Source organism: Podarcis gaigeae (genome assembly GCF_964106915.1).
Source record: "Podarcis gaigeae genome assembly, chromosome: 3".
Classification (NCBI taxonomy): domain Eukaryota; kingdom Metazoa; phylum Chordata; class Lepidosauria; order Squamata; family Lacertidae; genus Podarcis; species Podarcis gaigeae.
In genome coordinates this window covers 100,273,137-100,297,945 of record NC_139680.1, presented here as the reverse complement: position 1 = coordinate 100,297,945, position 24,809 = coordinate 100,273,137, and the positions used below count along the sequence as shown (strand labels likewise).

The 24,809-nt window shown below is 44.3% G+C and overlaps 1 long non-coding RNA gene across 1 annotated transcript; it reads right to left on the bottom strand.

Moving 5' to 3' along the window:
- Positions 1-11,116: 11,116 nt before the first annotated feature.
- On the bottom strand, positions 11,117-18,408 carry LOC310841221. The gene is made up of 3 exons (XR_014562417.1): positions 18,062-18,408; positions 15,955-16,137; positions 11,117-11,273 (listed from the first exon to the last, which is right to left on the bottom strand). It is a non-coding gene; the product is annotated as an uncharacterized lncRNA (long non-coding RNA).
- Positions 18,409-24,809: the final 6,401 nt, after the last annotated feature.

Sequence of the window (24,809 nt, the reverse complement as noted above, 5' to 3'; positions counted from 1 at the left end):
TTAATTTTTTGTATAGAAAGATGGCTAAATCAGAAAACAAACCTCCTGCCTACCACAGACAGCTTGCATGTGCGGTGGATGTGTCTTGTCATACCGATATTTCTGGTTCAAGGTGAGGGAGATAAAAGTAGAACAACCAGCGACAAAACTATCACCAGACTTGAAACTTACACTGTTCGACATTACTCATTCATTAATATCAAAACTACAGTACACAGCTCGCTAAATTAGTAACAGAAAAATTCGTAATAAAAAAATAGTAATAAAAGGACTGGAGAACTGTGAAACTGCCTGTGTGCAGTTTTGCAGATAGAGAGGGGTCCTGTTTCGCCACCTGAGGCAAAATGGGAAGATGCCACCTCACCCTGCTGCCAGTCTGTTGAAGCCTCCCATACCTAGGATGCATAGAGGTGCCTGTCAAGCGGTGGTGGCGATGGCAGGTTCCAGTGAGATAGCTTGAGATCTTGCAGATGGCTGGCACTGTGTGTGTGTGTGTGTGTGACAGAGAAAGAGGCAGAGGGAGAAGGAGAGAGAGAGAGAGAGAGAGAGAGAGAGAGAGAGAGAGAGAGAGAGAGAGATTGAGATTCCTGGACTGCAGCAGGTGGCAAGGAGAAGGAAAATGTCTCTTCTGAAGCTCTGGTTTGCACTGGGAGGAAATCTCCCACCAGGGATGGGTAAATCTGTCATTTAAGGTTTCTCTCAATATCTCAATCCTATTTTTTTTTTTACAAAAAAAACCACCCTAAAGAAAATTCATCAACATGTTAGTGTGAATTTCTCTCTGTTCACAATTTTGCCTAATACAGACATTTCCTCCCAATATATTTTTGTACACTTTCACTAATGTAGTCATATTCATTTATTTAATTGTAAATTTCAAAGAACAGCTGTGCTTTGTTATTGTATTGTTTCAGAAATAATAATATAATTATTATAATTAATTCATTATAATATTATAACATATTAACTATTATTATTATTTATTATACTGCCCTGTACCTGTAGATCTCAGGGCGGTTTGCAACTTTGGTTGGTTTCTCTTTAAATGCAAATCGATGAATTGTATTTCTTCCCCATCCCTTCCACCATCCCCAGTGCTAAGGTGGAGCAACTCTCGCCCACCCCCTCAGCAGCACATAATTAGAATATGGAATTTGCTGCTCCAAGGTAAGGCCCCCAACTTGGATAGTTTTAAAAAAGAGGATTAGGCAAATTCACAGAGGAAAAGGCACTGAATGCCTACTAGCCATGGAGGATGTATTCACTATTGGAGGCAGCACATCTCTGAATCAGTTGGCAGAGCGCGTGACTCTTAATCTTGGGGTCATAGATTTGAGCCTCACGGTGGGCAAAAGATCCCTGAACTTCAGGGGGTTGGACTAGATGACCCTCATGGTCCCTTCCAACCAAAGCCGTAGCTAGGTGATCTTGTGCCCCTGGCAGAACCGTCCAGATTACGCCCCCTAGCTACGAACAAATTAGTTCTTCTTTCCGCCTCTCCTCCAACCCCCCCTTCAATTCACCCTCTATTTCATGGGTAGGCAAACTAAGGCCCAGGGTCCGGATCCAGCCCAATCGCCTTCTAAATCCGGCTCACGGACAGTCGGGGAATCAGCGTGTTTTTACATGAGTAGAATATGTCCTTTTATTTAGAATGCATCTGGGTTATTTGCGGGGCCTGCCTGGTGTTTTTACATGAGTAGAATGTGTGTTTTTATTTAAAAATGCATCTCTGGGTTATTTGTGGGGCATAGGAATTCATTCATCCTCCCCGAAAAAAATATAGTCCGCCCCCCCCACTAGGTCTGAGGAACAGTGGACTGCCCCCCTGCTGGAAAAGTTTGCTGACCCCTGCTCTATTTAAAACCTTTTCTTATGAGGCAATAATTGATATTTTTATTTATAGACATATTTATGGACATATTTTTTAGCCGGTTTTGCGCCCCCCTCTTACCTGCGCCCCTGGGGGGAGTCACCTCACCACTCCCTAGCTACAGCCCTGCTTCCAACTCTACCATGCTATGATTCTATGAATGCCAGTTGTGGGGAATCACTATGTTGTTGAGCTCAGGCCCTGCTTGCAGACTTCCCATAGACATCTGGTTCCCTATTGCAAGAACAGGATGGTGAGCTCAGTAGACTTTTGGTCCTCTGTTCCATATGTGAGCGAGTGGGATCCTCTCCCCATACGCTTTTAAGACATGCCCCTCCACCCATATGCCCTCCTAACCCCTTTCCTCCCTTGCACTGGTCTAGGATTGCTATGCCGGTGTAATTTATTTTCCAGGTGGTCATAACATTAGGAGAAGATTGGTCTCTGTGAGGGACATGGGGCTGAGTTGTGTTGGGCTTGATGCGTCTCTCTGTTCTCCCAAAGTCCTTCATGGCTCAGTGGAAATGGAACACAACAACTAGCTCTGGAGATGTTTTGTGGAAACAGGCCTTCTGTGTACAGAAATACACATTACTTCTCATAAATCAGCTCACGTCAATCAAAAGCACATACTGCTGGGGCTAGAGGGTGGGACTGCGTTTCTTGAATCCAACCAGGAATGCCTCTTTAACTAGACTTCTATTGCCTTGAAGAACTCATAGAGTTGTCTTCAATGAGGGGTTGTTTCCAACCAGAGACAGAAGGTTATGCCAGTTTTGTTTCTCTCCGTTTTTCTTTTTTCTTTTATTAAAGATTTTCTTGATTTACAAAAGTGTGTGCAATGTCTCTCTCTTGTATTTTTTCCCCATGTAACATTTTTACAAATCGGTTTCATTTGTCAAGACATTAGGAAGAAAAGGGGAAAGAGGTGGAGGGGGGAGATGATTGGGGGTGGGGTTGTGTGGCGATGTTTCTATTTTACTTAATATATGTAGGGTTTGGTGTCAGCGTCGCTTGTGCAGGTTCTCTGCTGTTCACTTGTGTTTCTTTGGTGGTGAGAGAGCTTGGGGTTGGCCTAGGGTGTGGTTGTTCATTTGTGGTTGGCTGTGGTGGTCTTTGTTTTCATGTGTGAGTAGGGTGGGTGGGTGTTTTGGATCAGGTTAGCCATATTGATTTGTATGCAGTTGGTGGATTTTTGTCATTGTCTTGTTGGGCTGTGTGTGTGATAAAGGGGAGCCATACCGGGGTGAAGGTGTCTTTTTCTATTTGTCCCCGTGTCAGTTTTAGTATATTGGTTAATTTTTCTAGTAAGGCTGTTTGTTTCTCTCCATTTTTACCTTCTTTCCAATTTACCTTCACATTTCTGCTGCAATTTTGCGATTTTTAAAAATAAACCTTCTGAAAATTCATCAGCATTTTAGTGTAACTTTCGTCTACTAAACAATTTTTGTATGCAGTTTTGATTAATGTACACATTTTGGCAAGCATTTTCCTCCAATAGAATGCCTCTTTCTCTGTGTGTGTTACAAATATAGGCATTTTTATGCACATTCCCCACTTACATACTTTTTTGTAAATGTAGCTTTTTTGGAGTACTGCATTGCAAATTTCAACTGAGTGCGAATTTTGAAGGACTGCTAAATTTCAGTTCTCATATTGCTTCAGAAACTGAATTTGATAGATGTGTCTTTGAGTGTGGACAGAACTTAATTCCCCACCTCCTGTTACAAACTGAATCCTACTTGGAGTAGGCCCCTTGAAATCAATGTACTTTGGCTAGTCATGCTTTTTCTGAGTCTTACTCTGTAGAGCAGGAGAAAACAAGCTTGCTCCATCTTCCGTAGCATAGATAATTATGCGTACACCAACTAGCTCTGATCTAGTGGTAGGAGGGAGCTGATTAAGATTTCCACAGAGATCTGTTTCTAATATTTTGGTGTTAAAAGTCTCCCACAATGCTTTAGTAGAAAATAAAATATATTCCCTTGTAAACCTCTGGTTGAAGTTTGTGCTAGCAGAGTGACATGAATAAGGCAGATCGAGTTCTGAGAGAAAAGAAACTGATAATACTATACTGAATAAAACTGAACAAGATCAGCATATAACTTGCAGAGAAATATTGAGGCTTGTTTTTCTTAAGTCAGGCCTGGTTCATAGCAGGGAAATGTTCAACTAGTGACATATACAGAAGAATACTCCCAGCCAGTCAGAGGATGTCCCACCTCAGTGAAAGTTACACCACTGTATCTGTTTGCTAAGCTACACTTCCTCCTGTCCCCCTCTTGACTAATTGGCTTTTAACACTGACAAAATTAACCCTTACATTACAAACTGAATGATTCCCTGCTGTTCTACTTCCAACCGTCTATTTGTTGCTCCCTGCCACCCCACCAGCGTCTTTCAGTGTGCCAAAGAGATGTGAAGTGGATCAGAGGGCACTCAATCTCCCATCGTTGCACATTGCCCAGAACATTAGGGGTACAAATGTAAGAACTGGTGGAAGAGTCAGTCTCTCGCCGTCCTGTTTTTTTTTTTTATACGGGCTGAAAAGGGAAATGGGAATGTCTTCTGATTTTTATCAGGCCCTCTCCACAATACCTAATTGTTTCGGATTTTACTTTGCCACTGGCGGTTTGGTAAAGATCAGATGGAGATCTTGAGGTTCCTGTAGCCTTTTTCTGTGTTCGACAGAAAACGTGCACGAACGCTTGTTTACAGCCTGTCACCCACTTCTTGCAATAAGGAAACCAAAGGTCTCTGAGGTTGGCGACGCTGACGTCATGCTACCACATCCATTTTTCTTTGTAAACAGCTCGCATGTCTGTGTGGGCTTCAACAAAAAGGGCTGTAACCTCGGAGATGGCATCATCTCCACAATGGCAGGTTTCTAATCTGAGAATGTGATGAGGTGAAGTAGAGCTGGAGCCTCTCTGTCTTCGATGCTGCAGGAGGTGAGGTAAAAGCTGCATGTGGGAAGGCAACTCATAGCTTCCTGCATTATTCCTTGATTCACGGAGCGAGGTCGTGGTCACCAAACCAGGAGTCCTGCACACGGAGAGCATGTTCCCACACGCACAGTCATCGCTGCATGACTGCTAAGTGTGAAGTGATGGCTTCCTGGTGCGAATTTGCTGTCACAGACCTCTAAAACCCCAGACAGAAATTTTGCTTTCATTGAAGTCATCTTTCGGATTCAGTGCCTCAGTTGTCAAGGGCAGGCTAATCATATATGGAGAGATTTCCCCCCTTTTTTATTTAATTTATTGTAACATATAAAACTCATACATTTACATTTACACAATACATAACACACTACCTTATTTTCATAGCATAAAACATACCTACGTTACTCTATATAATACCTACCTATACTATACATATCAACATACCTACACACCTACCCCACACGGACACCCACCAAGTGACTTGATTTCCAGCCGTTCTTGTTACGCTACTTCATTTTTCCAACTAGCTTAAATGCATTTCATTATTTCTTTGATCTCTTCTTCTATTTCAACTTTACTCTCCTTTCACTCTAATCATTTTCTGGATTCACTCAGTATCTGTCAAAAATTCTACTTTTTCCACATAGATTTTGATGTATTCCTTAAAGATAGCCCTCTCCTTATTCACTTTTTGTACCATATCTCCTCTTATCCTCCCTGTTAATTCGGCAATATGGAAGTATTCCATCATTTCAGATAGCCAGTCTGTTTTACTTGGGATGCTGCTGCTTTTCCAATTTTTGGCAATTAATAACCTTGCCACCGTAGTAGCATACATAAATATTGGTCTGACTGTTCATTTTATTTCCTCTGACATGATACCTTGGAGGAAGGATTCTGTGGTTTTTTCCCCCCAAATGATAATCTAAACATCTTTTTCAATTCTTTATAAATATTTTCCCAGAATTCCACTATCTCTTTGCACTCCCACCACATGTGTAGAAAGGTTCCTGCCCCATTGTTGCATCTCCAACAGACACCACTACAGTTTTTATGCATTTTTGCCAGTCTAAACGGGGTCAGGTACCATCTATATTGCATTTTCATTACGTATGTGGAGAGATCAAGCAGTGTACATGTGGCAACCAGTTCACAGAGAGCACAGCACCTCAGTCAGTGCACTCATGTTATCACCTGACACCTATCCACTTGTGTGCAGGTCAGATCTGTGCAATCCATCACTCACTTTTCTGAGAGGGAAGGATCAGGGGTATCAGGCGCACATACATGCAAATGTACATGTTTAGATGTGACACATGGCATGACAACTGGACAAGAGGAGGCTGCAGGGTCCCCAAAATTTATATTTTCACCCTACTGTTCCTCTAAAGCAGCCTTTCTCAACCTGTGGGTCCCCAGTTGTTGTTGGACTACAACTCCCATCATCCCTGAGCTCTGGCCTGGCTAGCTAGGGGTGATGGGAGTTGTAGTTCAACAACAACTGGGGACCCACAGGTTGAGAAAGGCTGCTCTAAAGGTTTCAAGGCAGCATATATGGTGTCCTCCCCCATTTTATCATCACAACAACTCTGTGTGGGGTAGATGGCTGCTGTTATTGTTTCATTTATATCCCAAGGATATAACTGTAACTTCCTTCCTCCAAGGAGTTTGAGATACAAACATACATACGCACATAATTTTTATCTGTAGGCTGCCTTCCCACAGTTCAAACCCTGCTCAAGGTGGCTTACCACATGAAAAAATGCATAACTACAACACAAGTCATGAACCATAAACATGGTTTTCCACACAAATCACAGCAAAATCTAACATAAAGATACAAAAAAACCCAACAGCAACAAACCCTCCCACAACAACACTCCAGCCCAAGGGTGTATACATGGCTCTCCTGAATTTTTTATCCTCACAACATTCCTGTGAGGTAGGCTATGCTGAGAAATTGTGAGTGGCCCAAAGTCACCAAATTGAGATTCATGGCTGAGTGGGGATTTGAACCCTGATCTCCCAGGTCCTAGTCCAGCCACTATAGCACACTGTGTAAAAGAGGGTCAGGGGGATTCGAAACAGGGACTGTCCAATCTCATTCCCAATATATATAATAATAATAATAATAATAATAATAATAATAATAATAATAATTTTTATTTTTTATTTATACCCCGCCCTCCCCAGCCAAGGCCGGGCTCAGAGCGGCTTACAAGCAACAATAAAAACAAGATGAATGGTTACAACTTAAAAACAAAAATAAAATACATTAAAATAATGGAACATTAAAATATTAAAATGTAGCCTCATCGCAGGAGGAGAAGGAAAAGAAAGGGGGGGAAAAAGAGAGAGAGAGGGAGGGAATCAAATTGGCTCCATGCCAAAGGCCAGGCGGAACAACTCTGTCTTACAGGCCCTGCAGAAAGAAATCAGATCCTGCTATTTTTCCTATATAGAAAAATATGATTTTTCTGTTTTGTGTGTGTGAACTAGTTCTATAATTGACAGGTGTAGGGGCCTTTTCCTCACGAGATGGTGGACTGCTGAAGTACCAAGCAGCCAAGAAAGTTGAGGCGAGGCAGACTATGGTCGCACCATACATTGAAAGCACATGGGAACTGTAATTTGTTAAAGATGCTGGGCACTGTAGTCCAAAACTTCTGGTAGGTGATAGGCTGGCGAAGGCACAGAGTTACAGGCATTTATAAACACGACACAAAACTGTTATCATTGGGAAGTAGTGTCTCAGTCCAGCTCTCGTTCCTGCTTAACACCAGCGTAACTCGAGGGACTTCGGTGGATTTTTGCCAAAGTGTAAATGAGATTAAAACCAGGCTGCAGAGCTGGAGCAGGGCATGTTGCAAACGTTAAAATAAGCAGAGCACTATTGGGGGAACTCTAAATGCAGGTCTGTGATTTTAACAACACAAGCGAATGTTTTTGTAAGAAGCCAGCTTCTCCTGAAAGAAACGAGCGCTTCTTTCTCTGCCACCCAGCAGCTTGTGGGCTCACGTGGGCATACTCTGGGCTTGCCGTTCTTTGTGCTGCTGTCTTGAAGAAGATTGACTGAGAACTACGATTCCCAGGATTCACTGCGAAGAGGAATTGATTGTTAAACCATTCTGGAAACTGTAGCTCTGTGGGGAGGGGAATAGGGATCTCCTTACAATTTTCAGCTTGCTGAACAAACTACATCTCCCATAATTCTTTGGGGGGGGGGAAGCCTTGACTGTTTAAAGTGCTATCAAAGTGCATGAATGTGACCTTTCTCAATGGTGCTATGAGTCAGCAGCCGCAGTAAATGGATCGGATCAAGAGCTTAAGGTTTCGCCTCCTTCTGTCTAACGTTAGGTCTGGAAGGGCTAAATCCATGCCTTCCCCTGTTCTTCTCCTATGTCAAGAATTTTCATTCTCTCCAATTTACAATAAAGCACAGTGGGGATTCATTTCTACACCAATCAAAATCAAAACCCTGGATATAGAAAACTAGCTCTTCACTAGGGCCTACGGCCCTAGATTTCTGTGTGAAAAGTTGTATTCTTTATAGAGGAACATACAGACTTGTGAGCACCTGCCTGAAATCTCAAGTGATAAGGGTATATCACCTCAGTGAGGACTAGGACATTGCTGAATATGTTCTCCGGCATCAACATGTTTGCCCAGTGAATTTATTGAGGGGTGGGTGGGTGGAAGTGTATTTTTTTCAAATGTGTATGAACACTTGCACGATAAGATTCAAGGAGGTATCACACTTCAAACAAACCAGTTTGTGAAAGTTTAAGGCAGGGCTTTGTACTTCCCATTCAGTGGTAAAAGAAATATACCTTGACAGGAAGAATGCCTCATTTCCTCTTCAGGCTTACTGCTATTTTAAGCAGCTCATATTTGTCTAGACATCACTGCTGCTTTGTTGACACATTGTTTATCGGTGTTCACAGATATGCAATGTGAGTTTTGCTTGTTTTTTCATAAGGTTAGATTTTAGATTTCATAAGAATGTAGGTGTGGAGAAAAATACACTCTAGTTGCACAATACTTCAGCCAGCAGAGTCGGCGGTAAGGGATGATAGGGGTTGTTAGCCCAGAACATTTGGAGGACACCATGTTGGCTATCCCTGCTGTAAAAACTTATGGCATGATTAAAGGCGCCATGGAACTATTGGAATCTTTTTCCAAAGTCCAAAAAGCAAGGAAGGGCACCCAATTTGGGTTCATCATCATCATCATCATCATCAATGTTTATTGTACTAGCCAAAGGCCACACCAATTTCATAATGGTTTGCCAAACTACAAACCATAATAAAAACATACACCGATAACAAAACAAACATTTGTAATAATGCCCCAGCCACTCTGGGCAGCTTCCATCACATATAAAAACGTAATAAAACGTCAAACATTAAAAACTTCCTGATATATGCCTGCCTTCAGATGTCTTCAAAAAATTGTGTAGTTCTTTATCTCCTTGACATCTCATGGGAGGGTATTCCACAAGGAGGGCGCCACTGCTGAGAAAGAGAAGTAGGAAAGACCGCCGGCTAGCCCAAACCCTGCTCAATTCCAAATTAAATCACCAAATTTCCCAGAACTTACAACAATGCTAGGATTGGGTTCTTTGTCTACCATCAGAGGCAGTATGGCAGGTTCTGGGAAATAACTGAGGTGCCCAGATTCTGCTGGCAAGCTTACCATAAGCATCTATGTGATTGCAAGAACAGGAAGTTGGAGTAGATGGGCATTCGCCCTGATCCAGGATGGCTCTTGTCATGGAAAGCAACAATGGGCGGCAGCGGTGGCGGCGGGGGGGGGGGGGCAGCTCCAACTTTTGCTCTGTCTTCTGTGCTCTTCCCAAGAAGGAAGTCCCTGGTTTCGCCCCTGTTGTTTCCAAGTAGGGCTGGGGAAGATTCCTACCTGCATCAAACACTGTACAGTGGTACCTCGGGTTAAGAACTTAATTCGTTCTAGAGGGCCGTTCTTAACCTGAAACTGTTCTTAACCTGAGGTACCACTTTAGCTAATGGGGCCTCCCGCCGCCGTGCGATTTCTGTTCTCATCCTGAAGCAAAGTTCTTAACCCAAGGTACTATTTCTGGGTTAGCGGAGTCTGTAACCTGAAGCGCCTGTAACCTGAAGCGTCTGTTAACCCGAGGTACCACTGTACAGCTACTGTCAGTCAGTGTAGACCAGGGGTTGGCAACTTATGGCCAATGGGCCACAAACAGCCCATGGGGGTTGTTTAACTGGCCCATGGACCCCCGCCACCTGCTTGGGGACCCCTGCCGCCCGCTCGGTTGGCTCCCATGCGTCGCTCTAAACCGGTGCGGAGCAGAGCAGGGACTGCCTTCCACAACGCTGGCCGGCTTCCCATTGGCTGCAGGAAGCTTCTGCAGCCAATGGGAAGATGTGCATGCCTCCTCTGCGCCGGAAGGAGATGGAAATAGCGTCTGCGCATGCGTGCGCGCATGCACTCTGGCCCACTATGACTGTGAACTGGCCCAAGCCACAAAAACTTTGCTGACCCCTGGTGTAGACAGTATTGTGCTAGATAGGCCGGTGAGCTACATACAGATTTCCCCCTCAAAGAATTCTGAGCACTGTAGTTTAATCCTCCTAGACCTTCCAAGTGCCCCTGTTTTCCAGGGACAGTCCCGGATTTACAGAAGCTGTCCTGGTTTCTGAATTGAGCCCAGAATGTTCTGCTTTTCTTTAGGACATCCCTATTTTCATCAGAGAATGTTGGAGGGTATGTAGTTATGCGACCCCCAAGCCAAGGAGATAAGTAACTCTACAACCTTTAGAACACATCTGAAGGCAGCCCTGTATAGGGAAGTTTTTCTTTATGTTTAATGTATTATTATGTTTTTATATAAGCTGCCCAGAGTGGTTGGGGCAACCCAGTCATATGGGTGGTAGGTAATCATAACCATAATTATTATTGAATAATAATTCCAAAATAATTCTCCTGTTTTCATTGGAGAAATGTTGGAGGCTGTGATCCTCACAGAGTAATGATTCCCAGGACTTTGCAAACAGAACTCTTTGAGGGAAATGTGTTTCAAAATGTGCTTTAAAGGTAACCTAAGTCAGCTTCCTGTGTTCCTATGAGTGGTTCCTGTAAAGTTACTAGTGACATCTTGGCAAGCCAAATAACTCTTGCACCATTATGTGCACTGTTTTAAAGTTATAGCGATTTCCATTTGTGACTTAAATGGTACTAACCCCCCCCACAAAACTACATTCACTTCAGACTTTCTTTATTAACATCTAGATGCTAAGCCAAGGTGTCCCTCTTCCTGACAGTTTTGGGATTTCTCTGGTTGCCTTCTTGTATTCAATTTTGCTGCTCTGGTCACTGCCACAACTCTTCACTTTATAGGGTGTTTGAAAATGTGGTGTGTTTTTACATTCTCTTTTGTGCTTTGCTAGCTGCCTTGGAGACGTCTAGTAAACCTATGCAGACACGCATACAGGTTACAAACATTTCGGATAAAGAAATAAATAACTATACTTTGCATGTCAAAATACATGGATGCGCATGTGCGCAGTACTTTTCCAAACACGTTGCTGCTTTGCTGTTTGCTTCTGCAAGGTGGTAGCAACATAGCTGTCAACCGTCTCTTATTTGGCGGGAAACCCCCTTATCCCAGCGCTGTCTCCTGCTGCTGTCCCTTATTGATGATGTCCCTTAAATTTCCCGGGTTTCAAAGGAAGCAGCTCCTCTCCCTCCCTCCCTGCCGGCCAGGGAGGAGGGAGGCTCCAACTGTGTTGCTTGGCTGTGTTGCTCACCCAATAAGGAGTCTAAGAATGACTGGGGGTGGAGCTTGCATGCCTTGTGCCGATCAAATCAGCCGTATTGCCTGGGGACTTGCCTTTGCTCAGCGCTTCCCAGTGGAGAGGTGATGGTGGTTTTCCTTGTTGCATCCCCTTTGTTGGGTTGCTGCGCTGTGGGAACCACCGCTTGAGGCTTTGTTTGGCTGCTGGCTGGGCTTTCTGCCTTTGGCTCGGAGGGGCTCAGAAGCTGAACATACCTGTGCCCGGAAAATCCCTTATTTTGGCTGCTGATCCCTTATTTTCAAGGCTGCTGGTCCCTTATTTTCAAATCTGTAAGTTGACAGGCATGGGTAGCAAGCAGGTGGAGCTAGACATTGACAGGTATATGTTCAAGGGATATAGGACAGGGATGGGCAGCAAACGACTTGAGCAGTGGGGGGCGGAGAAGTGCAGAAACGAGACTCGATTCCTGCCTGAGTAGTAGGTTCAGATCCCAAATTGCAAAAATATTCAATGTACTAGGACAGTATTGCCTGGCAGCAGCACTCCAGGGTTTCAGGCAGGCGTATCTCCCAGCGCTGCCTAGACAGGCTAGGGATTGGATGCACGCAAAACAGATAATCAATTCATCCCTACTGAATGTGAAGGGTCGTGGCTCAGCGGTAGGGCACCTGGAGTGCTCCTGCCAGCCAGTGTGGTCAGTACTGAGCTAGGTAGACCAATGGCCTGACTCAGTGTAAAGCTGCTGACAGTTGCTGTAACAACTGTTTTCGCAGGCATAGCTGTCAACTTTTCCCTTTTCTTGCGAGGAATCCTATTCGGAATAAGGGAATTTCCCTTAAAAAAAGGGAAACGTTGACAGCTATGTTCACAGGATCCTGCCTACAGGAGGCCTTCAAACCCACCAGTATTATTCCTCTGCCGTTCCAAGAGCACTTTTGCCAGCAAGTTTACTGGATTGTGCTGGCTGCCTACTTCACCGTTTTCCCCCCTGATGAAAATTTCTAATTCAATTTATATCTTTTCCATGACTGGCACAGAAGAACAGCCAGACCAAAGTCTGCAGAGGCAGGAGGAGGAGGAGGCAACTCCTAAGGTTAATCAGGAAAAGCTGAGATTTTGCAGCCTGGAGTTGTAATTCCTGCCCCCCCCCCCCGTCCCCACACAGCATTGATCTGTAGCTGCGGCCTTTTCAAACAATGTTATTAAAGAGAACAACGTCCCCCTCCCCCCAATGTTTGGAACCTTGTGTCAATCTCTTGCTCTGTGATTAAGCAACAGTTTTAATTGGAAGCTTGACATTTAAAGGGTGTGAGATGTAAATCAGGCCACGATCTGGCTTTAATCACTGCTGGGACATGTTTCTCTTTTTTAATGAAGTAGTAAGGTTTGGCGATCATAGCACATTTGGATTGGGGCAGATATGCATCTTGCGTGTTTCTGGAATTGGTAGCGCCGAATTCTGTGGCTTGCATTGTCTTTTCTTCCTCCTCTCTCTGGCTGAAGTAAGGGCGCCTCATTTGCTTCTCATCCTATTTTTTTAGATACAGTTGGAAATAGCTAGGGCATGGAAGGCGTATTATGTATTCCATATACACCCGCAAATTTAGCTGGGGTTACTGGCGCCTCAATTCCTTCATTGATACATTCAATAAAATCACACCATGCCAAATAAAATCGGTTTCTGTATGTGTTATACCCTTCTATAAGCACATACTTTGGGTTAGCTTTTCAAACAGAGCCCCAAACCAGACCCCAATATTTGTACCAATATTCTAAAGCCGCATTTTACAATATTTCCTGAATTCTGTAATAGTGAATCTGGCTGCTAATAAAAGAAGGCTGATTAGGCCTTTATTCTCGCACTCCGCATTTTGCTTGTCCTAAATATTTAGAAGTGCTGACTGAGCTGGGCTTTTGTTCTTGTTCAGTCTCATAGCGCTATTGAGGATGTAAGTGAGGACGAGGATAATTATGGCTGCAGCTTATAATCAACAATATTAAACGACTTTAAAAGTTTTTGATTCACTTAAATGCAGTAGTGGGCTAGGCAAAGTATTTGGACAGTAAACTATTTTCCACTCATATTGACTGTTAGGAGTTTGTGCTAAAGATAAAGGTAAAGGGGCCCCTGACCATTAGGTCCAGTCGTGGCCAACTCTGGGGTTGCGGCGCTCATCTTGTTTTATTGGCCGAGGGAGCCGGCGTACAGCTTCCGGGTCATGTGGCCAGCATGACTAAGCTGCTTCTGGCGAACCAGAGCAGCGCACGGAAACGCTGTTTACCTTCCCGCTGGAGCTGTACCTATTTATCTACTTGCATTTTGACATGCTTTCGAACTGCTAGGTTGGCAGGAGCAGGGACCGAGCAACGGGAGCTCACCCCGTTGCGGGGATTCAAACCGCCGACCTCCTGATCGTCAAGTCCTAGGCTCTGTGGTTTAACCCACAGCACCACCTGCGTCTCTAGGAGTTTGTGCTAGGCACCCCTAAATTTCTGGGTCTAGTAGGAGTTAGAATTTAATGAAGGCCTAGGTGTTAAGGCTAGGTGCCTAACCTGTGTGTATTAAGCCAGTGCATATTAAGCCAGACCAGTGTGTGGATTAAGCTGCATGCTAGACACTTCTAATTTTTTAATTAAGCCAAGTGTTAAAAGCTAATTAAGCCAGGCTATCTTCCTCGTGAGGCGAAAACCTGGGGATAAAGAGACTCTGTCTGAGACTGCGAATGCATGGGGCCTTCCCCTCCTTTAACGAACAAAACCAGAGCTTTGTGAAATTAGAGTTAGAGCTGCTGTGATGTGAACAAGAGAGAAAGAGGCAGAGCACAATGAGGGCTCTCTGCTTGAACCGTATCCTAGATGTGCCTATGGGAGAAACAAGACCCTCTTGGAGTGCTGGCACTGCGAACCCCTCCACCAAAGGCTCATATTGCATATACCTATGTCAGTGGCGTAGCGTGGGTTGTCAGCACCCGGGGCAAGGCAAGTAATTTGCGCCCCCTAGAGTGAGTGAGCCAGGTAGGGGCAGAGAGCTGCGAGTGCGAGCCCAGATGTTGCACCCGGTGCAGCCGCCCCCCCTGCACCCCCACGCTACGCCACTGACCTATGTGTATATAAACCACATATTTGTAAAGACACCATTTCCTCATTTTCAAAAAAGATGCACATTCCCTGGTGAGTCCCTGGGATCTCACACCGCTCGATGGTTGGGGTGGCTGGCAACAATAGGAGTATGTTGTTTAGGGCAAATCTGCACCATATATTGTATTTAAATCACATCCAACACACAGTTAAAAGACATGACTTCCCCTGAAGGATCTTGGGAACTGCCGTTTGTTAAGAATCCTAGGAATCCTGCAAGCCACGTGTTTTAAAGGCATGCTGTCCATCTGCCCATCCACTTTGTGCTTCCTTTTGAAAGTAGAGCACGATGCAAACTTTAATATGAAAGGTGAACAAATCACATTAATTAGATCCCGCTTCAACGCTGTGGCAGCAGGAGAGCTGTGTTTTAAAAGTACAGTTGACGCTCGGGTTGCGAATGTGATCCGTGTGGGAAGCACGTCTGCAACCCGCAGCGTGGCACACACGGGTTGCAATTTGGCGCTTCTGTGCAAAGCGTGATTTAGCACTTCTGCGCATGCGCCAAAACCCGGAAGTAACCCTGTTATGTACTGAAGTTCTCACCCTGGGCAGGCATGGGGATACTGTAGATAGTTCAGGTCCACATATGCAAATAAGGGATGGAAAGTGACATTCAGTGATTGGATAGTTACAGAAAATGGTTACTGTTGTGTTCTAGTGGAGTTCTATATAAGCAGGCTGGCTGAACCCTTCAGTTCAGTTCTGTTCTGGCCTGTGAATATAGAACTCCACTAGAACACAACAGTAACCATTTTCTGGCTGGCTGAACCCTTCAGTTCAGTTCTGTTCTGGCCTGTGAATAAACAAGAGCTGTTTGAAGAATCACTGTGTCGTCTGATATGTTCACCCACAACTTAACAAACCTGTTCCGGTACTTCCGGTTTCGGTACGGTGTGCAACCCGAAATCGCGCAACCCGAAGTGTCTGTAACCTGAGGTATGACTGTACAGTGGTACCTCAGGTTACAGATGCTTCAGGTTACAGACTCCACTAACCCAGAAATAGTACCTCAGGTTAAGAACTTTGCTTCAGGATGAGAACAGAAATCGCGGAGCAGTGGCGTGGGAGGCCCCATTAGCTAAAATGGTGCTTCAGGTTAAGAACAGTTTCAGGTTAAGAACGGACCTCCGGAATGAATGAGCAAAAGTTTTTAACCTGAGGTACCACTGTAATAAAGGAATTAAAAGAATTACCTAGAATACCGGCGTTGGCCTACATTTTACCATGTCACTCTAACATCCTTTTTTATGAAACTGGAGCTATTCCAGTCTTTCTCTTTTTAAATCCTTTATTTTCTAACATCTTTTTAAACATCCCTTTAACGTCTGACGTAGGCCCTGGAGTCTGTGCATGGGTCGTTTTAAGTGAACATCTTAGCTCCACGTTCTGCCTCCATTTCCTGCAAGAAAATGTATTATATGAATGTAACTTTCACCTTTCAACAAAGTTCAATTTCTGTTATTTTTGGTATCCGCTTTTGGAGGTGGGGAGAGAAATGCAGTGGGCATTTGAGAAGGACTTACTTTCTGCTCTCGATATTGGGTATATGGAGCAAAAGGCATGCGCAATAAGTCAGAAATAAGATATTGTGCCAGAGAGGACTCTCCCTGCATGAATTCAGCATGTGAGCAAATGAGTAAGTGGTTTAGAATAACTCTCATCGCTGAAAGCCAAGAGCTGGGCTTGATCTATTCAGGAGCATGCTGGTAACAAATAACATATTGAATCCCTTGGCCATGAGAAAATGTCAAACCGTCCTTTGATAGATGACTAAACTCATATAGCTTGTGGAGTGCGGGAGAGATACATATGACCATTAAACTATTAATCCCACTGAGGGGAAAAAAGAATGGCTGAACTTGAGCCTTAATTAATTTTGTTGTTGCTGCTGCTCTTGCTTAATCAGCTTTTTCATGGGTTATTGGCTTTGGGTTGTTGGAAGGTAAGCACTATTATCCTCGCTTTGTGGCCAGTGACATGCTCAAAAGCCTGCTTTTTAAAAATAATTCAGCCCTGGCATACACGGCCAAACCAGACGTGATGTTCAATGCGTGCAAGCATTTAAGTGTGCTGCATTTTTTCGCTCTTGAAAATACAGCTGCGCCTACCACAGTCGGGATCTGGACTGTAGCACAGAGAAAAAAAGGGAACTTAACTCTTCCCCTGCTTTCCACATTCCCAAGGAAAATCCTGCCTCTGGAGCTGCTGTGAGCCTCAGGGGAGAAGTTTCCATTCTGGGTCTAACAGACCTTTTGGTAGCAGAGGTGGTGTGTGTGTGAAGCAAGGATTTTTGGCAAGGCAGGGAAAGCTAAAGTTCCTTCCCATTCAGACCCTGAGCTTGAGTTTGTGAGTGACCGCAGCCGATGTAGGTGCCCTTTCTTCCACTGATTGAGTGACTGATGGGTATGCGCGTGCTTGCATCCTTTTGTGATCCTGCCTCTTTTTCTGGACTTTCAGATGTGGCAGGCATTTTGTGCTATGTCTTGCATTTCATGGAAGCCATTTTGTGTTGCGCCATGCCCCTGTGGCAGCCATTTTGTGCTGCGCATTGCTCACACAGGAGCCATTTTGTGACTGGCTTCCATAGCACTCTCTCTCAAAAATCCAAGCCAAAAACGTTGCCATCCCCTACTCCGGATCCTGGGCTCCCTCTTTCTATGGGGCTGCAATTTACAGAACAAAAATCGCATAAAATATATTACAATCATTTTACCATCACTGGCATGAACAAAAGGAAAGCTTTCACAAGGTTTGGGACATATCGAATGTATCACAGAGTAGTAAATTGTCCCCAAAATATTGCATGAGGTGTCAAAAGAAAAGCCCTTATGTCCCCCCCCCCCGGCCAATCTTCGTTCAAAAAAATCCATGAGTGTTTGGGGGTTTTGTTTTAAGATGATAGCACTTTCCATTGACTGGGACACAAAAACATCTCAATGCAGTTAATTTCTTGGGTTCTTTTATCTCCCAGGCAATTTTTTTGGGTTTCTGAAAAGCAACTCCTTACAAGCACTTAAATTTGTTTCCCTGGATAGTTTGTGTTGGTTCCCAACAGTGGAATAACACCAACTCTCTACATTAGCTGGGATAAAAAAAGGAATCAAGTAAAAACCACTTCATGTCCCAGATGCTTTTTTTGTTTACTGTAAAAGGATAAGTGGCTGAAATTTGGAGACATCTTTTGCTACTGTGCAGGTGACAATGTTCTGATCCATAAAGAATATCTTATAGCTCTAGTACTTTGTCAATTCTGCAGTGATTGCATCCAACTGCTATTGGTAAAGGCTGCTAATGATTCAAGTCTAGTTTGGCCCTTATTATACCTATGCAGGAGCTTTCCAGCTTTGCCTGAGGAGCTTCTGCAAGTTGAGAAACAAATAGCTTGAGTGTTCACATAGGAGTCTCCAAAAGGAAATGGAAGTGACTTTTCTAATCTCCACTGGTCCCTCTCAACACATGACACAGACATTGGCTGAGGTGCTGGGTTGCCCCTCAAAAGGCAGTCCCATTAAATTTAAGACCATATAGCACCAATCTTAAAGGAGCTACATTGGCTCCCAGTACATTTCCGAGCACAATTCAAAGTGTTGGTGCTGACCTTTAAAGCCCTAAACGGCCTCAGTCCAGTATACCTGAAGGAGTGTCCCCACCCCTGTTGTCCAGCCCAGACACTGAGGTCCAGCGCCAAGGGCCTTCTGGTGGTTCCCTCACTGCAAGAAGTGAAGTTACAGGGAACCAGGCAGAGGGCCTTCTTGGTAGTCGTGCCCTGTGGAATACCCTCCCATCAGATGTCAAGGAAATAAACAACTATTCAACTTTTAAAAGACATCTGAAGGTAGTCCTGTATAAAGGTAAAGGGACTCCTGACCATTAGGTCCAGTCGTGGCCGACTCTGGGGTTGTGGCGCTCATCTCGCTTTATTGGCCAAGGAAGCCAGCGTACAGCTGGTCATGTGGCCAGCATGACTATACATCCCTGTATAGGGAAGTTTTAAATGTTTGATATCTTACTGTGTTTTAATTTACTGAATGCTGCTCAGAGTTGACGGGGGTAACCCAGTCAGATGGGTGGCATATAAATATATTACTATTATTAAGGTTTATCCCAAGGTAAATGCTTATAGAATCTCAGCCTAAATGTCATTTAGTAAGGACCGCAAGAGAGAGCAGCTTTTGAAAAAATTGCTTGCCTTTTCTTATTCACTCATCAGCAGTGACAGCTTGGGTTCTACTGATTGCAGATGCTGTGCCATAATCTTGATTAATGATTAGCTTGGCCACGTTTGGTGCTTTGAAGAAGCAGACCTGTAGGTTTCATGTGAAATATCACTCATTCTATCTGGGAGTGCATTTTGAAGCACGGCAGGAATTTCTCACACGGTTCAACCCCTCTGCTTTGTGCATGCACCAAGTCTGCATGGAGTTTTCAGCAGCGCCTCCATCTGGAATTGATTCCAGTGAGAGAAAGAGAGAGAAAAGAGATTTATCTCGCATAAGGAGATAGAGCAGGCTGACAGTGATAGATGGCATGAGAACAAAGCATTAAAAGTCATTGTTGTCGAACACTGTGGATACTAGGCAGGGATGGAACCAGAGATGCAAACCAGAGCAGGTATTTACCTTTGCATTTTATTTTATAAACTGAATTGATAAATACCAAATGTGAAAAAAAGAGTGCAGGGTGGAATCATGAAATTATTGGGGTGAAAAAAAATCAGACCAGAACAATATATATAATATATAAGTCAGGAGAAAAATAGGAGCAGCACAAAAATACTTTGATGGAGGCACTTATAAGAATGCATTTTGAATGCATGAAGAGTAATGGCCTGGGAGATAAATTAATAGTCATGGCCAGAATCCAGTGAATGCTTGTATGCTCTTCCAACAATAGCCACATCTGCACTGGAGGAAATGCTCCCATTTTCTCCTGCATCTGCCTGGCATATAGGAAGTTCCATGATAGTCAGTGGTGTAGAAAACAATTCCTATGGAAGGAACTGGATAGCTTTGGCCTTGATCTTAAATGGGGCAAAAGCTATGAGGGCAACTCCTGTAATAGAGCATCGTAGACTTCGTGGTTAAAGGTAAAGGGACCCCTGACCATTGGGTCCAATCTTGGCCGACTCTGCGGTTGCGGCGTTCATCTCGCTTTATTGGCTGAGGGAGCCGGTGTACAGCTTCTGGGTCATGTGGCCAGCATGACTAAGCCACTTCTGGCGAACCAGAGCAGCGCACGAAACACCATTTACCTTCCCACTGGAGCAGTACCTATTTATCTACTTGCACTTTGATGTGTTTTTGAACTGCTAGGTTGGCAGGAGCTGGGACTGAACAACGGGAGCTCACCCCCGCTGCGGGGATTCGAACCGCCGACCTTCTGATCGGCAAGCCCTAGGCTCTGTGGTTTAACCCACAGCGCCACCTTTAACCCACAGTGCCACCGACTTAGTGGTTAGAGAATGCTAATTGTCTTTATGGGATGGGAAATCCTGAAAACTGGAAGTGGAGGGGAGGGTGAATGGAATGGAGTACCCCGAAAGCAAGGCTGGCTGGCTGGAACACTGAATAGAACCACTGCAATGTTTTGCTACTGATCTCACTTGCAATCTCTGCTGTGAGTCTGCTAGTGAGAATGTTTACCACACCAATGCGCCTGATTAAAATTTGGTTGGATCAGCCATTTAGTGAGCTGAAAACCTTTCATTCTCCCAGACCTTTTAGATTTTGGGTTTTGAATACTGCTCTTAATATGACTATGTTGCTGTTCCATTTTATAATCATTTGCTTATTATGGTTCCACCCCACCCCCACCTATTGTTGTTTTGGTATTTTATTCAGAGCTGCTCTGCAAATTTGTAATAAAGAGCAGGATATTAAATCATAATAACCGTGTTGGAGGACAACAGCAACTTTCCAAGTGGGCACTGTCGTAAGTTGTGACTTAGTCATTAGATGTTCAGATCCAATTTAGGATGCCTCCTTTTTCACTTCAGTATTTGAAGCAAGTCTCGGATGAGAATGGCCTGGGTTGACATCTGAAGAGTTCCTGCACAATAACTGAACTTGGCTCAAGACATGAAAATGAAGCTTATTTCACGTCATTCTCTCTGTTATTTGTTGAGATGTGGGACTCATCTGTTGATCATATTGGGAGGGTTTTTCATTAAGGGAAGTAGAGCACTGCCTCATCCCTCTCAGAATGCCCTCAAGCAGTTCCCAACTTCCTTCCTTCCTTCTTATAGCTAGTAGCACTGCTTGTCAGCTTCCTCCTTCTCCCCAATGTTGCCCTTGCAGAGAGATGGATGGGGAAGAAACTTGAATTAGTTGGTTCTGCTGGTCTCCCTGCCTTTTTCTCCAGCAAGCCCAGCAAGCACCAGCCACCAATGTGTTGAACTGTTGGGGGATTGTTGTTGAACTGTTGGGGAGTGGGAATAGTCCTTGCTCCATTGCTCTTAGACATCTTAGCCAAGATGTCTAAGAAGGACCCTTTAAGGCCTTTCTTCATGTGCCTCCTCCACATGAGGGTGGCAACATGAGAACGGGCCTTTTTTGTAGTGGCTCCTCGTTTGTGGAATCCTCTCTCCAGGGTGGTTCGCCTGGTGCCTTCATTATTTTTAGTCCTCAGACGAAAACATTCCTCTTCAACCAGGCCTTTGGCTGACTAATATTCCACAGCCTTTTAAATGTGTCTGTGGGAAGGGGGGGGGGTAATTGTTTTGTTGTTTTGTTTTAATTATTTACTTGTGATTTTATCTTGTATTCAACAACAACAACAACAACAAGAACAGAAGGAACAAGATCTTAGCAGGATTGGGCCTTTTTCAGCCCATTGGGTTGAAAAAGACAAAACCATGGGTTGGAAAGGCAAACTGAGGCCATTTCCCCAAAAGGCAGCACAGACAGGTCTTGCAGATGTGGAAAATAAGAAACAGGTAGTTGGACTAGTGTGGCTGAATAAGCAGGAAAATACTTGCTGGTTCAGTATGTGAAGCAGAAATAGTCACGCCAGAGAGCCAAATCTGGATGTAATAGCAAATGCTTTGTTGTACAGACAAAAGCGTAGTTTTTACAAATACCCAATGAGGTGGTTCACCTACAGCTTAACAGTACCATTTGGGCTGCAGTGTAGGAGGGACTTTATATTCTTATATTTCCATCCAACCTCTTTCCATCATGGAACACCCCCCAGCTAATCACCTATCCGGGCCCTGACCAGGGCTAGACCTGTTTAGGTTCATCAAGGTGCTGCTGCCGCCGTTCTCAACCTTTAGGATCACTTCTGGGATGAATGCTCCCTGCTCCCCAAATATCTGCACATATAGCAATGCAGCATGTCAGGAAGACGGTGAGATCAGAACCCTTCTTCCTAATCTCCGCCTTTTTATGTGTAAGGAATGGCTTTGTGTGGAGGAGCATCTAACCACATGAACCCTGAACCTCCTTTTTGAAGTGGCAGAAGTTTGCTCCCTCATCTGTAGTTTGTGCCAAAGTCTGTTAACAGGAAGTAGAGATTTATATATTGACAGGGAACCAAACAAAGTTGGGGCTTGTGATGGTGGTGATGACAGAGAGCCAGCAGAGGTCTGAGGGCCAAAGGAGGTCTACCATTTTTTATACATACATAGTGCAGGGGTTGGAAACATTAGGCCTAGAGGCTGAGTACACAGGCCTCATTGCTTGGCCCTTGGCACTCTTTGCAAGCCAGATGCCTCACTGAGCCTGCTGCACACCCTCAGTATATTTGCATGGCTGGAATGTGCCACTGAACCCTCATGATGGCTCTGGATGGTCGATAGAGAAGCTTGTGTGATTGTGTGTGTGTGTGTGTGTGCAGAAACTAGCCTACTGTACAAATGGCAAATGCACTTTCCTCGCTCCACCCACTGTTGCCTCTGTAATGTTGCCCCCACTACTGTAATGTGGCCCTCTATAGGTTGTTTAGAAGGGAATGTGGCCCTTGGGCTCAGGAAGTCTCCCCCACTCCTGGCCAAGGGGATTTGACCACGAGGCTTCTGGAAAACTTCTGCAGTTCAGGCTTGCTCCTCGCAGCGGGTGACCCAGACGGATATTCTGAAGGCTAGCCCTGTCATTTTATGTAAGTTAAAATGTCAAAGTTTTGCAATTCAAGGGAATTTGTTTAGAAACACTGAAGTTCCCATGGAGATTAATAATAAGCACCATGTCCAGAGCGTGTTCAAAGTCTTCACTCTACAAGTTGCATATGCTGTTATTTACTGTTGGCACGTTTTTGCAAACAACACCAACAACAGGCAACACGTAATTGCTGTGCGTAGGATGGGGGGGACGGGACAAGGAAAAGTTGGTGTGGAGAATGGCTGTGCTGTTCCTCAAGATCAATATATATTTTGTCGATGGAGGTGACGTCATTCTAAAGGAAGACTCTTTGCCTCTGCCATGAGATATGTTAAAAAAGGTGCATCAATGGCTTCTTGGAAGGTCCTCCTTCCCTTCTTGCTTCTCACGTGCGTGCCCAAGCGCCAACTTTGTGGAGAAAAACCAGACAAGGCAAATACTTTATTTGGGTCAAGTAAGGCCACAACTTTATTGATTACAGATGTAAGAGGTTTGGCATAGGCATTGAATATAACCAGTACTATTTTTTCTAGAAAAAGAGGTGCTGGAACTCACCACGAACACCTCCCTTCTTCTCTTATAATGCCAACGGCACCCAGCCTAGAAGTGCTCTAGAACACTGCTGGAAGTGTTGCTTATTGGGGTCAACCCTGAAGAGGGGATGTCCTATGATCCCCATGGGATCACTGTTATTTCTCCCCTAGCAATAAGTATTCAGAAGTTTCTTGCTTTGGTATACACAGATTAGTGAAGAACAGAAGGAGCTACCTTGCATGCCTAAGCAAGTCAGATCAGACCAAAGTCAGACTCTTCAGGAAAGCTCATAAGCATGGTCGAAATGCAACAGCTCTGCATTCTTGCATGTTCTTAACATCCGTCAAAGAGCAACATGATAAAATGATGTCAGCAAGGATGGAATTTAATCTGGCATCTTGACACAGGTATGAGCTGCCTCTTTGGTCTTCTTATGCCTTCTATTTGGGGCATGCGGCTTAGTTGGGTGGTATGTGCAGCTTGTTCGCCTTTGCTGATAGAACAATAAGCCGGCTAACGTTTCTGATGGCATTTCAATAACAGAAAGAAAGATGAAACATTTTTTTTTTAAGAAGAGGAAAAGAAGGCTCTGCTGCAACCCCACCCCAGCATTTTAACCAACCGGCTTGTTTTGTTAAACTTGTGTCACCTCGAGCTGTTTGCCTACCACATTCTGTTTTCTTTCAGATGCCTGCATGTTTCATAATAGCTTCTCCAGCTTTCAGCAGATGAGAGCCAGACCACTGTGGTCAAAATGGGCATCAAAAGCTTATTCTGCACATTTAATGAGGTAGGAGTAACAAAGAACACAGCAAAGCTACCTGCTCCTGCAAAACATACCCCCCCTGTGGAGTGCAACTCATTTGTGGGAAACCAAGGCACACCAGCTGTTATCAGCCGGTCAATTCAATATGATGTTGTTTGATGTATGCCAAATTCACTTCATACCTGTTAAAACATGGTTTTGCGAATGCATTTTCATGGAAGCATCTGATGCTTCCAGCTTGGTGCTTTACTGCTAAATGAGAAGTACCTCTCCTGAACACATAGATGGGGCAACACAGGAGAACTCTACACTATCATGACTCCTGAAGACATTGGTTTGGACCACACTATTTTTGTTAGCTCTCTTAAGCACATCTATCGGTTATGAAGACTGAGGCAAGGTCATATGGGTACCATGGCTAGAAGGAAGGGTGGCACAATGTCTAGCCATGTCAGGGCTGAGTCCTAGGCAAGCCCAGGTCAAATGAGACAAACCTGAAGCCAGAAAGAAGTTGGGACTGAAGAATAACCACAAACCCAGGAAACCAACAAGAGCACAAGAAGACATTGGTAATGTGCACACTGCGCATTTGAAGCATACGATGTCCCCCAGAGAATCCCAAGAACTGAGATGCAATTCCCATCACCCATAACAAACTAATTATCTGGGGGATAT